Raw genomic sequence first — 23,135 nt, 5'->3', positions numbered from 1 at the left:
TATGAATCGCATACCGTTCCAAATGAAGCCTACTCATCACAGAATTAACTAAAATGTTCAATAAAAAACGTTATGACCTTCAAATTTAAGGAAGGAATTTGGATTTCAAATTCCAACGCTCAGAGCTTTCAACTCTATTTAGTAGGAACAAGTAGACAGGGCAGAGCTATGTTTTGTAACAACAGATTGCTGCGAAATCCCCGGGATACCTAGAAATAGCTTGAGCAACTGCATGCTCTCTTCCCCGGATTTGAACCATCGACGAGCAACAATAGCAGTGTACTCGCTGGGCCCGCATGGAAAAATGAAATATTATATAAAAAGTAAAAGTATCCTCTGCTTTCCCAACTTGGAAATGGATAATCCCGAAATTTCGAGGTATCCTAGCATCCACAAGGAACTGGAGCTTCGCCGTTCAGTATTTGGCAAACCTGGCGCATGCCCAACCTGCTCTTAGGCTCTGGATGAGAACACAATAACCCCAATTTCAGCACCTTCTCCATCTCGGCCTCATCATATCCACCCTTCGCGGCCAGCTTTGGATCCGACGTGTGACGCCCTCGAGTCGCGGGCAGGCGTGCACGAAGGGCGGGCGCCCCGTGCACGACGTCGGGCGCGTTTTGGCACGGCGATGGGCGCGTTTTGGCACAAGGGCGAGCTACCTCCGACACTTGGATGGGCGACCCATGCAGTGGGCGACCCATGGGCGACCCACACCCGACAGACAAAAAACCCGAGCGGTGAACAACACGGTGGACAGCACGGTTGTATGGACGCGGGCGTGGTTCGATAGGCGGGTGTGTTACAGCATGGGCAGACATGGTTCAAGCAGCGAACGGCAGCGCGACGAGTTGGTGGACGGTTCTGCGATTCTACGGCGGACGCGGGCCGGTCACCCGACGAGCGGGTGCGACCACCCGACAATGCGACGAGCTGCGGTTATGCGAAGGACGGGCGGCCGAGCATAATGCGAAAGCTTAAGTCAACAATGCGATGGGATAAGGGCGGCTTATACCATGCGTTGGAGAAGACTTGCATAAGGCGGGCCGACACATAAATATGTGGTTATGGGCATGAACGAAGGATAAGGGGGTTCAGCCTTAAGGCTGAACACCCCTCTTCATGAACGCATAAAACATAACGTGTGGAGGCTTATACACATATATGGATATGTGTGAATTAATAAGAATTAAATAATGTAATTTAATATATATGCGTGGGCTTATGTGTTAATAAGTGGGGTCGGCCATAAGACAAGCAACCCCCTTGAAACACATGGAAGGGAGCATATATATTAGTGGAGATGAAGCTCATCCTCTCCATCATACTTCGCTCACTCTCCTTCGCATAAGGACAAGAAGAAAAGTGCGAAGGTCTGTTAGGTGATGCGCATTCCTCATGCGCTTAAAGGTTAGAAGGACTTCGCATAATTTGGAGCTTGGTTATGTGGAAGAGGTCTCGGTTGAGGGAGTTTGTATACACGGTTTGTTGCAGTATTGGATGAGCGTCTTGGTGACCCGGGTGGGTACCCGCTCATGTGTAAAGGTGCATGATTGTGTATGTGAAGGCTTCTCATGCCTTGTTGTAATATTGTAAAAGAATCTAAGTGTTGGCCGAGGACTTTGCCTGGCACACTTATGTATTGATGTATTATTGAAGGTTCATAATATATTGATTATTCGGGCGAACTTGTTCGGGAGTTGCCCCTCCCATTCTACATTGTTGTTGCAATTGTTATTCGGTTTAATTGCATATGAATGTTAAGAATTGTTTATGAAGATTAATGCTCTCATATGGTTATAAGATAACGGTTAAAGCATGTTTATATCGGTTAAGGCGTAGTCCATATGTACAAGTATTAACGAAAAGAACGTACACGGTGGTGCCGCACCCTGCCGGGCACGGAAAAAAAGTTACCGTAGACTTGGGGGCGTGACAGGTGGTATCAGAGCAGGGTTGCTCGTTCAGGTGTTGAAGCTGCTACACACCTTTACCGAAGTAAAGGTGGTATCAGAGCTCGGTCGGAGCTGGTGAGCAAGGTTGCTCGTGACAGTTGACAGGTGAAGATAAGGTCATGGAGAACAACCGAGGTCTTGTAACCTTGAAGATTTGTGGCAAAGATGTTCAAGCGTTGGCAAACACGGGTGGCTCATATAACCTTATATCGGCACGGTTAATAGAAGAAGTGGGGCTGATATCTACTATGGAGAACTGGGAGATAACCTCGTGGAACTTGGCAGTAGGCATGATACGAGATGTACCTGTACAGTTGGAAAGATGTAGGGGTCAGCTGGACTTCGTGGTGATAAATACAGATGGCATTGATGTGATGCTTGGACGAGAAGGACTTCTTCAAATCAGTCAGGCAATAGATGAGGTTGCAGACCAAGAAGAGGAAGTCACGATGGCCGAAGATGTTGAGGACTTAACTATGATGGAGGTTAGACTTGAAGATGATCAAGCTAAGCCCGAATCATGCAGCTCATGGACATGGACCGACGAAGACACTCATATGGAAGGACCATGTGATGATGAGGATATGATGGAGGCCGAACTTGAGTTTAATCAAGTTGAACCAGGATCATACAGTTTGGCAGCATGGATGGACACTCACATGGAAGAATCACATGATGACAAGGTACAAGGCATGGCAAGTTTGGGAGAAGGTGGAAGGAAGCTCTTACTTACCTTGGAAAGGTTGAAAAGGTTGAAGGAAGAGAGGCCCCGAATCCGAGAAGAACTTGAAGCCTTGGAGAAAAACATTGAAGAAGAACTTCTTCAACTCGGTTGGACAATGGAGCAAGGTAGAGTTGCAAATTGTGCAGCCCGGGAAGAGGAAGCCATGGTAGAAGAAGATGTTGCAGACATGACTACGATGAAGGATGAACTTGAGGCTGATCAAGTTGAACCAGGATCGTGCAGCTTATCGACATGGATGGGTGAGGTCACTCAGATGGAGGAGCCTCATATTGATAAAGTAAGTATGGATACTTGTGTTTCATTTGGGCATTTGGTAGATGGACCGTGTGCAGTGGAAGGCAAAACCAGTTTGCCTATGCTATGGAGGACCTTGCCATGGATGACTATGATGGAACCTTGTATGAAGAAGCAAGGATTATCGACTATTGCGGGACTTGTTGGGGCTACTTGTGACCTTATGGTTGAAGGTGCAAGGGCCCATGACAAGGGTGGAACTTGATGATCGTTGTGGATGATTGGGTCATGCTTTAGCCACTTTGGCTAAGTGCCCGGCATGACTCACGGACAGGTTGAAGGGCACACCTTTGGGCGGACTTCTCATCGCCGAGACCGAGAGATAGTCTTGATGGACACCTTGGTAGAGGAGCTGTGATGGAAGAGACTCGTGATGATGATGCTTAGATGGACTTCTCATGGCCGAGACCAAGAGATAGTCTTGGTGGACCTTTGGTGGAGGAGTTCATGATGACATGAGATCGTTGTGACTTTTGGGACATCATACATGGTGGACTTAGAGGTCTGATGCATTGAGGAGCTGAGGTCAGGTGACTTTGATGTAGTATGGGATGCATACTTCCAAAGTACATGCATAGGACATGGCTTGGAAGAGTGACTTGATGAGGAGGATCGATGAGACACTTTGAGGTGATGGGGTCACGATGATGATGATGGTGCCTTGGTGGATATACTTGGGCATGAGTTGAGCCGAGACTCAACCACTTTACACACATGATGATGTTGGGACAGATATGGCAGACTTAGCACATTGACACCAACACTTCGTGGACAGCATGCGGCAGATGTGATGGATGGAGTTTTCATGGACCTGAGCATGGATTATGGGTGTTGACACATGACCGGGATGTGTAGCACTTATACATGGGCAGTTTGCACATGGAGATGACTTGATGGAGACGAGGCCTTATATATGTTGCAGTGATGTTTGCCTTATATGGAGGGGTCTACATCATGGTCGATGCAGTCTTGGTGGAGAGCTACCGAGATGATATGTTGTCGAGGACGACAACGACTTCAGGTGGAGGAGAGTGTGACGCCCTCGAGTCGCGGGCAGGCGTGCACGAAGGGCGGGCGCCCCGTGCACGATGTCGAGCACGTTTTGGCACGGCGATGGGCGCGTTTTGGCACAAGGGCGAGCTACCTCTGACACTTGGATGGGTGACCCATGGGCGACCCGCGCAGCAGGCGACCCACACCCGACAGACGAATAAACCCGAGCAGTGAACAACACGGTGGAAAGCACGGTTGTATGGACGCGGGCGTGGTTCGATAGGCGGGTGTGTTACAGCATGGGCAGGCGTGGTTCGAGCAGCGAACGGCAGTGCGACGAGTTGGTGGACGGTTCTGCGGTTCTACGGCGGACGCGGGCCGGTCACCCGACGAGCGGGTGCGACCACCCGACAATGCGACGAGCTGCGGTTATGCGAAGGACGGGCGGCCGAGCATAATGCGAAGCTTAAGTCAACAATGCGATGGGATAAGGGCGGCTTATACCATGCGTTGGAGAAGACTTGCATAAGGCGGGCCGACACATAAATATGTGGTTACGGGCGTGAACGAAGGATAAGGGGGTTCAGCCTTAAGGCTGAACACCCCTCTTCATGAACGCATAAAACATAACGTGTGGAGGCTTATACATATATATGGATATGTGTGAATTAATAAGAATTAAATAATGTAATTTAATATATATGCGTGGGCTTATGTGTTAATAAGTGGGGTCGGCCATAAGACAAGCAACCCCCTTGAAACACATGGAAGGGAGCATATATATTAGTGGAGATGAAGCTCATTCTCTCCATCATACTTCACTCACTCTCCTTCGCATAAGGACAAGAAGAAAAGTGCGAAGGTCTCTTAGGTGATGCACATTCCTCATGCGCTTAAAGGTTAGAAGGACTTCGCATAATTTGGAGCTTGGTTATGTGGAAGAGGTCTCGGTTGAGGGAGTTTGTATACACGGTTTGTTGCAGTATTGGATGAGCGTCTTGGTGACCCGGGTGGGTACCCGCTCATGTGTAAAGGTGCATGATTGTGTATGTGAAGGTTTCTCATGCCTTGTTGTAATATTGTAAAAGAATCTAAGTGTTGGCCGAGGACTTTGCCCGGCACACTTATGTATTGATGTATTATTGAAGGTTCATAATATATTGATTATTCGGGCGAACTTGTTTGGGAGTTGCCCCTCCCATTCTACATTGTTGTTGCAATTGTTATTCGGTTTAATTGCATATGAATGTTAAGAATGGTTTATGAAGATTAATGCTCTCATATGGTTATAAGATAACGGTTAAAGTATGTTTATATCGGTTAAGGCGTAGTCCATATGTACAAGTATTAATGAAAAGAACGTACATGGTAGACTTGGGGGCATGACACGATGCCTCCAGCAGCCTCCCCTCCATGTACAGCTCCCACGCCCACTCCACTAAAATTATCCATTCCGAGCCGTCCAACGAATCCACTGGACTCCTCCCGCAAGCAACCTCCAACAACAGAACACCGAAGCTGAACACGTCCGAACTGGGAGTTACCTTCCCCGTCTGTATCAGCTCATGCGCTATGTACCCCACCGTTCCTACAACATGTGTCGTCTCCGGATTCTCAGTGTGATCATACAGCCGAGCGAGCCCAAAATCACCAAGCCGTCCGTTAAGCTCCGAATCCAACAGCACGTTGCTCGACTTGATGTCTCTGTGGACAATCCTCTTCTCCCATTGCTCGTGCAGATACAACAGCCCCGCAGCGACGCCCTTGAGGATCGTGTATCGCTGATGCCACGGCAGGACTGTTGTTGGATTCCGGTAGATGAATTTATCCAGGCTGCCGTTGGGCATGTAGTCATAAACGATGAATAGCTGTGTATGCCTTCGGCACCAACCCCAGAGTTGAACCAGGTTCCGGTGCCGTAGGCGCCCCATGCTTGAGATCTCTGCAACAAACCCTTTCATTCCTTCCGTGAACTCGGTCGTTATGCATTTCACTACGACTTCTTGGCCGCTACTGGGGAGAACGCCCTTGTAAACCATGCCAAATCGCCCGTACCCCAAAAGGTTCTCGTTCCTGAACCCTTGCGTGGCGATACTCAGCTCCTTGTATGCGAATCTATGGGGCCAGTAATCCTGCTCCCATTCTTCGATCGCTTCGTTGTTTATTGTTCTTCTCAGAAACATGGCTGCCGCAATCGCGAGCGAGAAGAGAAGCACAGAAACCACAGTGACACCGGCTATGAATCCCTAGCTCAGAGGTTCCAAATATACGTTGGCAAATGAAGGGAGACGAGAAACATCGAGGGGCGGCGCCGTGCCTTCGGTTGTGAAGCTCCACGCGAGAATGTAATGGTCTTCCACAAACAACCCCGTTACCGCTGAAAAGCCCACAAACATCTTCTCTTCCACAATATTCTGCAAATCGGTTTGCACAGATATCAACGGCCTCTGCGGTCTCGGCAAGCCGGCGACCGTAATGGTAACGTTGAGGCGGCTTTGAAGATGATCGTAATCGATCCAGGCCTTTATGTTCCGTCCGCTCCTGAAGTTGAGTTCATGGAATTCTGCACCATTCCAATAGTCGGCGGTCTCGGTCTGGACTGAGATGAGACTGTTGATGTCCACGCCCACGTGGTTTCCGTCGGGGTCTTTGAATTCCACATTCGTGATAGCATCAAACTCCACTGCGAATAAATGATTGTATGGCTGCCCGTTGCTGGTGAGGTTAAGCAAACCCATATGCTCACCGGACAGAGCACCCATGGGAGATGTGTGAGGTGTCATGAAGAAGGCTATTCCGTCTCCCCCTGCGTTAGAGAGAGGAGGCACCATGGAGAAAACGAAGGTAGTGCTGAAGGAGGAAAGCGTCTCATTGCTTTTCATCTGCACAGGAATTGCATACAGCGCTCGGCCGAGCAGGAACTCATGCGAGTGATTTGTGAGGGCGAGGACGGATTCAGATTGGAGAACTGAAGCATCAGCTTCCAACATCAAGTTCGTTCCATTGAATCCGTCGAAGAGGAATGTGGTATGTCGACGATCCTCCACGAGTTTTGCAGGAAAAAGGGGTGGGGCGAGGGAGATGAAGGCTATTAGAACGAGGCTGCGCCATGGAATTAGCATCGCGACTCGAACCTTTTGCTATCCTAAATTCTCAGGAATAATAGGTACATGGATGGGCAGTGGGGATATCAATATATGAATTTTCCCATTAGTGCCTCCCTAGGTCAGGCACCAATTCAGTATTCAGAATCACAATTTTTTCATTAATCACATGGCAGAATTATTTCTGTTCTCTGTCATAGAGGAGCATGAGCTCATTTGGAACAAAGATGACTGTACTTTCTATGGCCGTCAGGTACCAGTTCAGTATTCAGATTCACAGATTTTTTTCATTAATCACATGGCAGAATTATTTTTGTTCTCTGTCATAGAGGAGCATGAGGAGCTTGAGGTCATTTGGAACAAAGATAACTGTACTTTCTAGGGCCGTCGAACAGTTCTAATTTCTAAATAGTAATGTAAGACTATTCTGCGCTATTCCGCGCAGTCATACATTGATGGATACCAAACATAAGAGTACTGTGACAGCCAAGTTATCCTCAATATTCGTGTCCACATGGGGGATATTCTTATGTGAATGTCACAATTTGTATCTTAAATTATGTTCGACTAGAAGTCTTATAAATAATGTCAATACTTCAACCTTACCTAGCAGTGGCCAAATTCAATTAGACCTCCGATCTTACTTTTTCGCAAAATGAAATATTTCTACTCTTCCCAGCAGCGGCCAAATTCAGTTAGACCTCCGATCTTACTTTTTCGCAAAATGAAATATTTCTACTCTTCCCTTATATCTTCCCCTATATTTTGACCACGTTGGGCAAAACATTCTCTTCTAACTCTACCATTCCATTTCATTTCATTTCATTTTATTTTACTTTTAAAATAATATTTTTATTTTTTTCGCCTTTTAATTGGGTTTAGCTAATTTTCAGAAGAAGTTGGGCTTAGCTAAGTTCGGCATCACCCTGCCATTTACCATTTTATTGCTAATTCTCGGACAAAGTTGGGCATTACTCTACGATATACCATTTTATTTATATTAATATTACCTTTTTTTTTCTACCATTTTATTTATTTTAATATTATATATTTTTAATTAAAATAATTGTAAGTGAAAATAATTATATATATATATATAGAAAATCTATCATCATTCACTCTTCAAACTAGTCATGGAATAATTATAGCTAAATGAAATCTATAAATGTAGGTTGACTCATCACTGTTATTCAAGGAAAACGCACTACTTGGAATTACCTTGCTAGTGGTCAGTAAGGAGGCAAGCTTTTACTCCTATCAAATGCCTCTAAGTCTTAGACCATTAACCTATTTCCTTACATCTGAGGAAAATGAACTCTTAGCTAAACAAAAACAATTTTAAGGCATACTCAAAACCCATCAAGAATGAAACACACACACACACACACACACATATAAACACACACATGAATTGAATTGCGAATTGGAAACCCCTGGAAGTCTATAAATACAAGTGACCTCAAACTCATTTGGATATCACCATGAATCATTCTTCTATTCTCTTCTTTAGTTTTGACTCGCATAGGTTTGAGGAAATTCGCCAAGATTGGTTCGTAAAGGTCTGAGATTGGTCTGAAGCTTGCACGTGTGTTTTAAGGTTTTGGTTTTCAAACTTATGTATGTTACAAGGAAATTTCGGTTGTAACCACAAGCATGCAGACCTATGTGTGCAGTTGAAGGGTTTCAGCTGCACCCACAACACTCTCTCTATGTGGTTGGGACCTAAGGTTTGAATTTTTTAGTTGACTGAAGATTTCCTTAGTTGACCATAGACAATAGCAGTTGACCGTAGGCTTCTAAATCAGGGTTTTGAGTATTAGCATTGTTGGGTTTATCTCATGATGTTTTTTAGTTAATTTTTATGGATAGGATTATAGTTGAAGACATTGATCATTTTACTCTCTTTTGTTGAATCATTTAGTAACAATCTAATAAGAAGAAGAATTTGAAATGGTTTTCCCCATAGTGGGTTTTTCCCTGGCCTTCAACCAATCTTGGTGTCTCTATGTGTGAATTATTTTTTTATATTGTTCCTTTATGTTTCTATTCATTAATGATGATGTTGTTCTTTCTATATAATTGCATATGCTATTGAATATTGTTGTAAAACCGAATAATGACATGATGTTATGGGGTAAATTTAATATGCAAATGAAGAAATGCAATTATATAAAGAAAAGAACAAAATATCCCTAAGAAAAACTATCAAATACGTCCTCCTCAATAGTGCAGCCTACCTCAAAATACTGCTCCAACAAAGTATCCTTAGTTTCCTACCTAGCCTAACCCAAATACCAAGAATAAACAGGAGCAACCTATTTATAATAGTGAGACTATTTACCACACTTATCCTTTCCTAGTTCAAGAGATAAATCTTAGATCACAGAAGGTACTACAAGAAATTCCTTAGTGTTCCCCACAAGAAGATTCTAAAAAGGAGGTAGAGCACCCTCTACCTCATCAAATTCCTCCTTTCCCTAGGAGATTAACCATTAAAATGGCACATACTCCTAACAAAGTTGAACTCCTATGGACTTGAAGAATTTATGTGTTATAATACGACTATTATAGGCCATCAAAGATGTTTAGATATATAATAAATTTACCAAAGAAGAATGTCTAAGAAGGCATGGGAGATAAAGAATGGATGCGCCAACAATTAATTTCATTGGACAACTAGCTAATCAAATGCTTGGGAGGATGATTATTCCTAATTACTTGGATCCTAGTAGCTTTGTTGTAGAAATGTATATCAATCAAATAGTATTCCCAAACACCTTGATTGATCTAGGAACTACTATTAACATCATGACCAGGGAAACCATGATAAAACTTAACCTTTAGGACTCACTACGAGTAACCCATACTATGCTCCAACTAGCCAATAGATCTACAATCAAGCTAGAAGGTATAATAAAAGATGTCATAGTTTCTATAGACTCTTGGGAGTACCCCACAAATTTCCTAGTTCTACAATTGAAGATTAAGTTCAAATGGATATCCACTAATTTTGGGGAGACTGTGGTTAGCTACAACATATGCTTATCTCATCTGTAGAGGTGGTCATATTAATATCATCAAGGGGAGATACTAAAAGTAACGTGTACTATATCGCTTGATCAACCTATGGTTGAGGAATATTTTCCTGTGTGGGTGGAAGATGAAGACGATGAAATAACACATTAGAATTATATCAAGGTTAGTATTCATGTCAATTATATGCACACATCTAGTGAAAATAGTAGTTTAAATTATTTCCATTTCTCTGATCTCAATTTCATTCCCCAAAGTTCTAGTATTGAACTTTTGTTTTAATCTCACTCTGTAACATAGCTCTAAACTTTCCCTTTCAAGGCCCATCTAGTATGAGTGCTGAAACTAAGCCATGATACCACTCTTCATGAGAGCCTCTAACTTTATCCCCAAAGGTCTAGTGTCAAACTTTGGATTTGATACCACTCTTCAGGAGATCCTCTAACTTTATTCCCGAAGGCCCAGTGTCAAACTTTGGGTCTGATACCACTCTATATCAAAGCTCCAATTTTTAATCCCAAGTGTCTAGTGTTGGACCTTTGCACTAATACAACTTTGTATCAGAGGTCCAAATTTTAATCCCAAAGGTTTAATGTTGAACCGTCACTTTGATACCACTATGTATCAAAGCTCCAAAGTTTAATCCCGAAGGTCCAATTTTGAGTGTAGGCCCTGGTACCACTTTGTATTAGAGATCCAAATTTTAATCCCAAAGGTCCAGTGTTGAACTTTCACTTTGAAACCACTTTGTATCATAGCCTCTAACTTTATCTCCAAAGGTTTAGTGTTGAACCTTGGCTCTAATATAACTTTGTAACCACCTCCTACCCACTAAACAATCTTACCGGTCAAATGGGAATTTTGACCTCAAAACAAGAATTCTAGCAAAAAAAAATCCCAAAAACGAAAATGTGTTAACATTAAATGATGATCCATGATGAACTATTGTAGCAAAAAGATGGAGTTGTAGTTGGAAAGTCTGCTAAAACTATGAAAAATCCTTATTTTTTTTAACGTTCTAAACACCACAACTCTTCCTTAGGTCATTGACTTGATTTAACCAAAATGATAATTGCTGTGTAAAAATGATCTTAGAGATCTTTATCCTAACCATTCTCTTTATCACAGCCTCAAAATATTCCTATTATTCAGGCACTAACATATCAACTAGGAATATGTCGTGGAAGTGAAAACTGTAAAAACGTTGACAATTTTTTTTATCAATGGTTACCAAAAATAGGGCAGATTATGATAATGATAGATTAACTGACAACGTTTTGTCAAGACAAAGAAAAAATGTCGTTGACGAAACATTTGGCAGCGTTGTCTTGAAATATTTATTTCAATTTTTTTGCTGCCTCTAACAAAAATTCCATATTGGTTGTTGGAGCTTGTTTTACCCTATTGATTTTCTTGGTCTTTGGGCCCTAATTAAACTATCACCAAACTTTGAATGTGATAACATTTAGCTCCAATGGGGATGATATCACCTTGAGAGGTAGCAAAGGACCTCGTAGATCAAGTGCCTAGTCATTGGGCGGCTCGCGAACTCTAAAAATCAATTCATTTTCCAAATCTAAAATCTATGACCTGACCTACAACCAACTCATAATGCAACTGAACAAAACTCAAACTAAAAATTGAATGTTGAAAAACTTACTAAAAGAGATGCCAGCCCAAATAGGCTTGTTTCATACCAGTTCCTACTCCAATCTATTTGATGATTGCTCAATCAAATGATATATAATTTCCATGTAACCATGAAATGATATGGTTACTCATAGGAATTATGCTCACACCTTCCTTGAGCAGACAGAAAAAGGTAGAAAGCAACAACTCAAAACAAAATTTGAATCCAATCCTTGTAGTGGTTTTTCTATGTTCAAAAAAAAAAAATTCACTCTCTTCATTTATAGTGTTGGTTTTTCTATGTCATCCAACTCAAAATCATTTTCCAAATGCAAGGGGGCCATATGTTCATATTTCACATCATCTATGGCAAGAAAAGGCTTTATATATACTCTTGAAAACATTCAAAAGGGACAACAATCTTATGTGTTTGGGAACAACCTAAAAATGCTCCTTCACATATTTCAACAAGAATGTGATTTTTATCTTTAAAAATTTCTGGATATGTCAATTTAAGAGATAAAGAATTATGAACAAATTTGTAGCATCCAAAAGATATAAAACACCTTTCTCTTCTTCACTATTTTCTTGCAACTCAAGGTAGCTATCATCATGGATGGGATTACTGCTAAAATTTTCCATGGATACAATTTCAAAAGAATCATATTTTCATTGGTTTCTTTAGGAGGAAAAACTTCAGTAGATGAATGACATGAAGGACATCTTGAAAGAAAGTCTTCATCCCAATCTCAGTCACATGAAAATTGATAAATATGTTGCAAATTATCATTAATATCATGGGATGTAACATGGATTTCATCATTGAGATGCTAATCTATTTCAGTTTCAACCAGGGGAGAAATAAATGCTCGTTGGGAATTATCCTGAGTATCATGGTAGCTAGTATCTACTAGTGCTTCCCGGAGAGAAGGAATTTCAAAACACTCTTCTTTGATTTCATCACCCATAAGGTATTCATCATCAACGTCCATTCCCATGTGTTAAAAGCAATTTTCAAAATTTGCACAAAAACTTTCAACCAACACTATAAAAGGGTGTCTTTCTTTATAGTTCAAATAGAAATCTTCAAGGCAATATAGACTAGTATATGGAAATCCTTCATACCAAGATCATGCATTTTATTGTAAGGTTTCCATAAGCATATTCTTCAAACAATCCTCATGAAATTCAACCCATAGCCTACGTATGTGCATGTGAAATTTAGCCAAATGAAGAGCAACATCATCCCCATTCTAATCTCTGATTATTGGTAGATATGTTCTCCAATCTATGTGAAGAATACGATTTGGAAAGCCAGGAATATAAGCATGATTCATAGGACCGTACCCTTCATATTGTGGATTCATCTTGATCCAATGGAGTCGCCAATGGTACTTTGATTTCTACATCCTACTGAGAGTGGAGTCGTCAGTTGAATGATGTGAAACCTTTTTGTGTATGTCCTTTGTTCACAACCAAAGGACATATATATTCAAGGTAGTTCTTCAAATTTTTGACTTGAGGCTTCGCATCCTTGGCAACAATATCAAGATGTTATCACTCATAAATTACCCTGGTTGTGGGGATAAAAACTAAGGAAACCTTCAAACCACTTTAGGATTGAAAGTTGGCCCTTCAAACTAGAGAGGGAACTCTCTATGACTCTCCTACTGAAGTTCACTATAGTATTAGGTCACTAATACTCCAAGTGGCCAAATTTAATTTGTAAAAATTATGGGATTGGTTGGAAAAATGGTAACTTTAACCTTTGGGTGTGGATTCATGGGATTGATCTTATGGAAATTTCCAATAACTAGAGGTAAGGCAGATAGGGATCAAAGGCATATTCATGGTTTATTTAGACTTTGAGATATTCATATGGTAAGCAGAAGGAAGAAACATCCCATTACACAAAGCAAATAAATGAAATATGTGTAATTTTAGAGGATAAGATCGAGCATTTGAAACTAAAAACAATAGAGCATCAAATATAAATTCCATTATTCTACAAACTGTGTTTCAAACATGAAGAGATAACAATCATGAGATTTACTAAGAAGGCATACATCACAAAGAACATTTACTGATAAACATAACAAAGGGATATTAGATATGTGAGTCTAAAACTTCTCCCTTGGAAATTTTATAAATATCAAAATAAAAAGTACATAATAAAGTATTTTTGTGCCAAAAAACCAACCCTTCTCTCTACTTTTCCATCTAGTTTATACAAAAAATACATTAGTTTTGAGATCCAAAATTTCTGGAATGTTTAATTACAAAATTTGACAAAATATAAAAAAGAAATCAGATCCAAAAGAAATTGACCTGAAAACCTCCTCGTCTAGATTTAGTTTATTGTTTGAAACAATCAAGGAGATTGTAAGATCCGATCCCCAAGTCGAATTGATAAGGTAGCTCATTAACAGTTGTTTATGACTTTTTTTGGTGAATTTCTGAAAAATAGGGTCCAAATATGCCTTCGTATCTCCAAACCATGATAGCTATGTAAAAAGATGAAAGAAGTTTCTATAAATGAGATCATTCTCAACATAAGCCTCTTTAAGATTAGAAAATTATTTTTCAACTTCTCGAAAACTATGCCCAAATTTGATGACAAAAACATAAAATTATTTACTATTTGAATCTGGAAAAAAGAGCTATAAATATTCCTTCGAATATTCAAAACCATTACACCTGTGTAAAAAATGTGAGAGGTTTTCGTTAATGGCTTTGTTCCTGCCAAAAAACTCTTTTGGTTTTCAAAACATTATTTCCAACTGTTTGGAAATTGTACTTGAATATAGTAACTGAAACATGGTTTTAAACTAAATCTGAAAATATATTCATAAGAAAACAACTAACATGTTAACATTGAATGATGATCCATGGCGAACTGTATCAAAAAGGTGGAGTTGTAGCTGGAAAGTATGTTGAAACTGTGGAAATTCCCTTTTTTTCCTTTTGACGTGCTCATCATAACAAATATTCCTCGGGTCTCTGAACTAATTTAACCAAAAATGATATTTATTGTGTAAAAATGATCTCTGCAGAGCTTTATCCTAACCAATCTCTTTATCGCATTCTCAAAATATGCATTCTATTCAGGCACTAACAAATCAACTGGGCATACACCGTGGAGATGAAAACTACAAAAATGTTGGCAAATAATCTGTCGATGCTTGCCAAAAACATGGTAGATTATGGTGCTAACAGATTAACTGAAACATTTTGTCAAAACAAAGCAAAAATTTCGTAGACAAAATATTTGGCAGCGCTGGCTTGAAACATTTATTTTAGTGTTTTTGCTGCCTCTAGCAAGAGGTCTGTATTAGTTGTTGGAGCTTGTTTTACGCTCTTGCTTTTCTTGGTCTTGGGGCCCAAATTGAGGTGTCACCAAACTTTGAATGTGATAACAGTTGGAACAACATTTTCTTTTTCGAGATAAGTTTTCAACATTTCTTGAGTAATGAAATTAAAGATAAAATATCATGACTCCGAAAATTTTTGAAATTTCAACAATTTTGAGGCATGACATTAAAGATAAAACATTAGGTCTTTGGAAAGATTTAAAATTCCAACAATTTTCAACCATGGTGTTGAAGATAAATATCATGAATGCAGAAAACCTTAAACTTATGACATTCTTTGAATGTGATATTAAAGGAAAAATATCATGATTCCGGAAAATCTTAGAAAAAAAAATAAAAAAATCAGCCATTAAATTAAAACCAAATATCATGACTAAAAATATCCTTAAAAATGAATATGTAAATCAAATAATCATTATACCAAGAGTATTTTTTCTTAAAATTCTAAAAGTATAGCTCTTTAAAAATCTTAACCTAAGACAACGTGACACATTCCAAGCAAAATTTAAAAATCAACTATCAAATTAACACTCACTGGGGGTGGACTTGACCCATTGCATTGAAAATTTAAAAATCAACCACGAATTGACACATAATAGGGACGAACTTAATCCACTGTAACGAAAACTTAAAAAACAACTAACAAATTAGCACATAGTGGGGTCAATTTGTTAGTATCACAAAAAAATGGTAAAAGAGATACAAATTAGATAAATAATGAAAAATGAAAAAACAAAATGTAACAACTTTTTTTTTTCTTTCAAAAAATAGATAAACAACTAAAAATGAAAGAACAAAAAAAAGCATAAAAAAGAGTTAAAAAAAAAATTAAAACAACAAAATAATAATAATAATAATAACAAAAAAAACATTAAAAAAAAATCAAGCATAACATATTAAAAAAATAACTCTTATAGAAAAAAAACAAAAAAATTTAAAAACTAAACAAATTAAAGAAAAAGAGAGAGATTAAAAATTAAAAAGAAAAAAAAAAAAAAAAAAAAAAAAAAAACCAAAATAATATCCCACTAAAAATACATAATTTAAAAAAACAATAAAAAAAAGTTAACAAATAAAAATAAAGAAAAACTTAAAAATAATAATAATAGTAATAATAAATCTTAAAATATATATTAAAAAAAAAAAGTAGATTGTAAAAAAAATTAAAATAAAAATAAAAAATATTAAAAAAAGTGGGCAATGTCTAAGGTTTGAACACCAATTGAAATTATGGTTGAAAAAGAGGAATTGTTAGAATGAGCAGAAAGGGAAATTGATATAATTAGAAATGAACTTGGAAATAAACCTAATTAAGCTAGTAAAATTATAAAGCTTTTGAATTAAAAAACAAAGTGGGAAGTAGAAGAAATGGGTATTGTTGACAAAATTTATTCAATTATACAATCTAAAAAATTTCTGGCTAAGAAGAATTTGATGGTGCAAATGGAGGCAAAATGTAAATTCTCGCATATGCACATTAATAGGTTTAACAAGAGGTTCTTTGCTTTAGAACAAACAGGTTTACCTTCTTTCAAAAAATAAAAGGGAAAAAGCATGTCTAAGGAAGAACATGAAAGATTACTTAACAAGGTTGCAGAGGATAAGTCAAAATTTGTTGGAGCCAAAGGAGATTTAAGTGGTCAAAGTCTTTTGGAAAAATTATCTAAATATTTATTTCTATGTTATGAAATCAAATCTATGTTTAAAGTTAAACCAACCTTTTAGAAATACACTGAAGTAGATGAAATCTATAGAAAGATGGTTAATTTGGCTTATACAATAGGGGAAGAATGGGAAAATCTCATTGAGCTTATTTCCTAATTCTCGGTTCAAAAACAGTATCTCCAAGAACAAAATACTTTTCAACAGATAATCAAGAAAAAATTCAGATATTGTGGAGCACATTCGAGAAATTAAGGGTGGTTTTAGATAATCAAGCTACATATTTTCTATATTGATCGAAGTTTTGTTGAGAGCATCCAAGCTGTTATATCTATATCTATATATATATATATATATATATATGATGATGATGATGATGATGATGATGATGATTAACATCCACTAAGACCAATGTGATCTATCGGACCTCAAGACCAAAAATTTGGACATTTTTGTAATACTTAATATTTCAAAGTTAATCGAGGAGTTATGTTTTCAGCTTATGGAAACATTATTTCATACGTGAGTGCTTCTAGTATTTCATTACCTTTTTCTTCAATCCATTTACGATTGTATAAAAATTTGGGAAAGGCTTGTCTGAGAATTAGCTTCCCCGAAATATGTTGGCAAAGTTATGTTCAATACTGAGTCAATTAAGCAAGTAGTATGTTTGTTTGAATTACTCTGCAATTTATAGATTGTTTCTTCTGTACAGTTCCTCTGTGTATTAATGTTTAGCTTTAGAATATCCTTCTACATGCTTTATGTAGACTACAACAATCATATAGATCAATTTATCTGTCATCTTCTATGCATGCACAAAATCAATCTTCCTAAAACATGTTTGGTCGTGTGCCTTATACCATTAAATGCAACAAATCATAATGAGATGTGGTTGAGTGTAGCTTAATCAATTGCATTGTGGGAGAACTAATATGCATCTTCAATTTATATCAAAAGAAGAAAGGTGCATTGTAGAATGCATGTGGGGTCATAAGAGAGGCATCATGTCACTATAGTAGGGATGTAAATATAAAGGGGTATAAAAAATGTTAATGAAAAAATGGTTACCTACAATATTTAGTGAAAGTATGGGTTTTTTTAATTTGGAAGGTGTATTGGGTTCGTATTGGTAGGGGGTTAAATAAAGTGATTTTTAGAGGTATTTTCCAATATATAATCAAATTAAAGGTATTGTTTAGTATGTCATGAATGCACATGCTATGTTAGAGGTTCATTGAGTGAAGCCCCTGTGGAATTAGTTCCCACATAAAAACATATAAATATGTGCACTTTTTGAGGGAAATGATCTACTAAAACCTTTCCTTCCTTTTTAGAATTGAAATTTGTCTATCAAGGGGCTGAAGGGAGCATGGAGTTAGTATGTTTCATGAACCAAAATAGGTCAACAACACCAAGACCTTATCATTAAGATATGGTTGATCACTCTCCTCAATATTTTAATAATTACCCTACATGATTTGAAGCATGGCCTTGGTTCCCTCCTGTTCCCTCTCCTTAGTCCATTCGCACTCCCTAATATCACCCAAGCTTTATCATCCCTCCTTACCAACCATTTCAGAACTAGTCTACTTAATGGAAGGATCTCACTCAAGGGTGGCTACCTCCTATGACTCAATAACCAACCTTAATATTGTTAAACTCGCCGCTAAATGACAAATTCCAACTATGGGACAAGATTTCTCTTTTTGAGAGGACCAATTTTGACTATTGAAGCGCTCAATTTGGACAAAGGAAAGTGTACTTTTGAATTAAAGCCTACATGTGCACATTTGATCATGTCGGCCCTAAAGAAAATTGGACACTCTTGGAAGTCTATAAATGCAAGTGATCTCAACCTCATTTGGATATCATCATGAGGCATTCTTCTATTCTCTTCTTTGGTTTTGGCTCGCACAGGTATGAGGTAGTTCGTGGAGACTGGTTCATATAGGTCTAATATTACAGGGTCTGAAGCTTGCACACATGTTTTAGGGCTTTGGTTTCCAACAACATGCATGTTGCAGGGAAATTTCGGTTGTAAGCGGAGGCATACATGGTGATGCGTGCAGTTGAAGGGTTTCAATCACACAAACGACACTCTCTTCATGCGGTTGGGACCTAAGGTCTGAATTTTTCAGTTGATCTAATATTTTGTCAGTTGACCACAGAGTTTGGTAGTTGACCAAAGACAGTGATAGTTGACCGCAGGCTTCTGAACCAGGGTTTTGAGCATTAACTTTATTGGGTTTATCTCATGCTATTGTTTAGTTAATTTTGTTGGACAGGATTATGGTTGAAGATATTGATCATTGTACTCTCTTTTGTTGAATCATTCAATGAAAATCTAATAAGAAGAAGAATTTGAAAGGGTTTTCCCTGTAGTTGGTTTTACCCTAGTCTCCGACCAATCCTGGTGTCTCCATGTGTGAATTATTTTCTTCTATTATTCCTTTATATTTTGTTGCATTAATGATGATGTTATTATTTCTATATAATTTCATATGTTGTTGAATAATGTTGTAAAATTGAATAATGATATGATGTTATGGGGTGAATTTAATATGAAAATGAAGAAATGCAATTATCCAAAGCAAAGAACAATATAGCCCTAAGAAAAACTAACATGGCATCAGAGTTGGGCTGAAGAAAATTCCTTAAGATCACCCCTATGAAGACACCATTGATGGAAGCCAAAGAATATGGAGGAGACCTAAAAGAATGCTAGGGTTTGAAGGAAACCCTAGACAATTTTTCTATTAGGTTTTGAAGGATATTATGAGGTTAGGGATTGGGCGAAACCCTAAATTATATCAAAGGTTTGAGATATGAAATCTAGAAACCTTAGCATTATCAAAGAGAAGATGTTCTAGCACTTGTGATGGGATAGTCTCACATAAGCCTTGGTTATTGATGAAGTCGATGAATATATTGAAGACAATAATGTTATATGGACAATGGAAAATCATGGCTCTTGAAGGTTGGTTCAAGTGGGATATGATCACCTCTCATTGAAGACAAGTAATTTTTCCATTTATGTTACTTCTTTATGTATTTATTTAGATTTATTGATTTGATCCTTGATTATACTTCCTGCATGTATATTTTAGTATTTAGATTCTTCTAACCTCCTAATGAGATGTGATAACTGGATCCTTCTTGAGGATCATCTGAGGTGTAGGAAAAGATGGCTAGTGCAGGAAGAGAAGAGCTAGTAATAAAAAAGGAAAGAGGCACCCGATGAAAAGTTGACAAAGTGCCCCAGCTACCAATGTCAAATGAGAATGTGCAAAGGTATCTAAATGCTATAAGGTATGTCTAGTATATTGTTTCGGATGCAAGATTGGATGACAAGGTAATCTCTAAGGTATGATGATAATATCACCTTTACAAATGGCTCATGCATGCATATCAAAGTAAGTTTAATAAATGGTACAAGTATCTTACGTTCTATTAAGTCATAGCAAAGCTACTTAGAAGCATTGATTTTTGATATACTAGTACACTTGATATTTTTCAAAGCATTTTTCATTTTTAGACATGATGGAATTATTGATCTCATAAATAAGACTAGCACAATGATTCGTATATATGGTAGCTTGATACTATTGATAATGTTTATGATAAGCACGTAACCTTAATAATGGAAGTGTGACAATAAAATTGATATTCGGGATCTACTTGTTGACCTTGTTTAGGTTTTGATAAGATTAGTAATTATGGATACCCTGACTTCATGGTTGACGATAAAGAAGTGATATAGTGATTATAATCTTTGAAGTTTGACGGTACACTTGTCAGCTTCCCTAATCATATGACTCTAACCCTTGATGAAAGTTTGATGTCATGAAATAGCTTATGCTAACATGTTATGACCATGATGAATATATGTTTTAGAATATAATATAGTTGGATTTCATGATCTAACAGTTATCCTGATGCATGTTAGTATTATTATAGATAGGTTAATGCTTTATCATGGTTGAAGTGGCTTCCCATTCAAAGGGAAAAATTCTTCATAAGATCCCTACACCTATTATCATTTGCATTAAATTTATATAAGGCTATTTATTTTTTAAGTAAAACTTTTGGACATAAATAGACCAATATTTGGCATTGTTAGTCTACAACAAATTTTGTTCTCAGAAGAGAATGGTTTTCCTAGTCTAAGCCCTAATCACTGGGAGAGAAGCTTAACGGTGTGGTTATATGCCTCCCAATTACACGGAAGAAGGCCTATGGGTGTGATTTTGGTTTGAGAAGAGAAGGTTTTTCCTAGTCTAAGCCCCAACCACTGGGAGAAAGGCTTAATGGTGTGGTTATATGCCTCCCAATTGCACGGAAGAAGGCCTATTGGTGCGGTTGTGCCTGTAGGTCAAACAAACTGAAGGCTCATGCATGAAATTAGGAGTGCACTTGGAGTATGATAGTCCTATAGATATGGAGAAAACAATAGAAATTATTATGAGCAGGAAAGTTTAAATGTTTAACTTACTATAGAGAATGTGAGTAAGTTGACTAAACTTGTGTTTACAGGGGACTGAAATATGCATATCAATATCCCATTTTGATTTAATAATTGAAGCTAGTATATGACAATAACTGATAATAGTGGCAAGGGTTTGAAAAGATTTGGCATATTGGCTTGTAATTGATGATGCTTTAGAACTTTAACATAATGCTTGATAGTTCATAGATATGTTTTGGCTTATGGATTGATTCAATTCATAATGATAAAAAAATTACAGTTTTGACTTGATAGCTAATGATTTGCCTTGATGATAGTGTTATGTGGGCATAGTGACATTCGGTGACTAATATTGGTATTCAATAGAGATTTTGTATTGGTATCATTAGCTTTGGCACATTTTTAAAGTATAAACTGTTGTGACTTATCCTAGGTATATGCATTTGCATCTAGTGAAAAAAATAATTCATATTATGATTATGTGGATGGCTTGATGGAATTTGATTACAATTTGTTGACATGAAAATAGATGAAGTGATGACTTGGTATTTGGATGTAAGGTCTACCTAACACTTTGTCCAAAGAGTTTGTCACATAGATATTGGCTGAAACTTTTATGACTTTGATATTATTTTTTTATCTAAGGCTTGATAAGATGACTTGGTTGATTTGATTCCACAGTATTGATTGGTGTGAGGCTAAGTATTGGTTTGATCAGTATAATGTTTTCATATAACATTTTATGGTTTGAAGAAAGCTTCCTGAACCCTATATGTCTGCATCGACAATTACCTTTTGAGTCCAGGAATATGTGCTAATCCAAACCTCTACTTCAAAGGTGGCCCAAGGTATGACTTTGATTTTGGTTTTATATGCTGATGATCTATTCCTGACAGGTAATGAGCCTTTGATGAAAAAAATAAGAGGGAGTTGGTCTCTGAAGTTAGAAATGATGAATCATGGCATGATGAATTATTTTCTGAAGTTTGGAAAACAAAATTTGTATCGTAAATTTATTGAAGAGTTTGTGGAAAGTAGAAATGAAAATCCTTGGACACTCTGATTGAGTTTCAAGCAGTTATGAAGAGATATTATTGAATCTAACTTGGAAACTGATAGTTGATTGAAGCATTGATGTTATGTGTGAACACCCATATATATATGTGTGTGTGTGTGTGCGTTTTTTCTCATAGAACAACATGAGTGAATTCTTGATTGAATCGCTTCATACATATTGAGTTTCCGTCGAGCACCCTTCGAGATATTTGCATGGTACAATCAATTTTTTGGTTTGATATATTATTCCTATGATATGTTCCTAGATGGATGTATTGATGCTATCTGGGATCATTATTGATAAGATGAGAACATCTGGGTGTTGCCCTAGTATGAGATCTACCATGATATTTACAAATGAGAAGTCCATAACTTTAAGTGTTGTGTGTGAAGCATGATTGTTCAGAGGTCTTTGTTTCAGTTGGATGTATACCCCAAGAAGTTTGTACACCCCTCCACGCGGGGGGGGTGTGCGGGGGGGACTTGTCGTCCCCACGGGGGTCCGGGGGGGGTGGCGATCCCCCCCGGCTGGGGGGTCCGGGGGCCAGCGGTCCCCCGGCGGGGGCTCGGGGGCAGCACCCCCGAAGCTAAAAATAGATGTAAAATTGCCTTGTAAAAGTATAGTAATTTCTAGTCAATCTGGGCCGTTCATTAAGCGGATGATCTGACGGTAGAACTTATGTTTAGTTTAGGGTTTTTTGCCCTAGAAGGCAACCCCTCTCTTTGTATGAGGGCATTGTATTTGAGGCTATGTAATAGATGTGTATTCGGTGAGCGAGAAACAGAGAGGTGAGACTGTGAGAGAAAACAGAGGATATTACAACG

At 38.2% G+C, this 23,135-nt stretch overlaps 1 pseudogene; it reads right to left on the bottom strand.

Moving 5' to 3' along the window:
- Positions 1-383: 383 nt before the first annotated feature.
- LOC149160512 (L-type lectin-domain containing receptor kinase SIT2 pseudogene) lies at positions 384-7,109 on the bottom strand (annotated as a pseudogene).
- Between the last annotated feature and the right edge of the window lie 16,026 nt (positions 7,110-23,135).

The sequence above is a fragment of the Pinus tabuliformis genome, chromosome 5_2 (genome assembly GCF_031772625.1).
Source record: "Pinus tabuliformis cultivar Carrire ecotype Pingquan chromosome 5_2, CPIR1, whole genome shotgun sequence".
Lineage (NCBI taxonomy): Eukaryota > Viridiplantae > Streptophyta > Pinopsida > Pinales > Pinaceae > Pinus > Pinus tabuliformis.
Note: the sequence above shows the minus strand (reverse complement) of the source record. Positions and strands in the feature narration are given on the sequence as shown.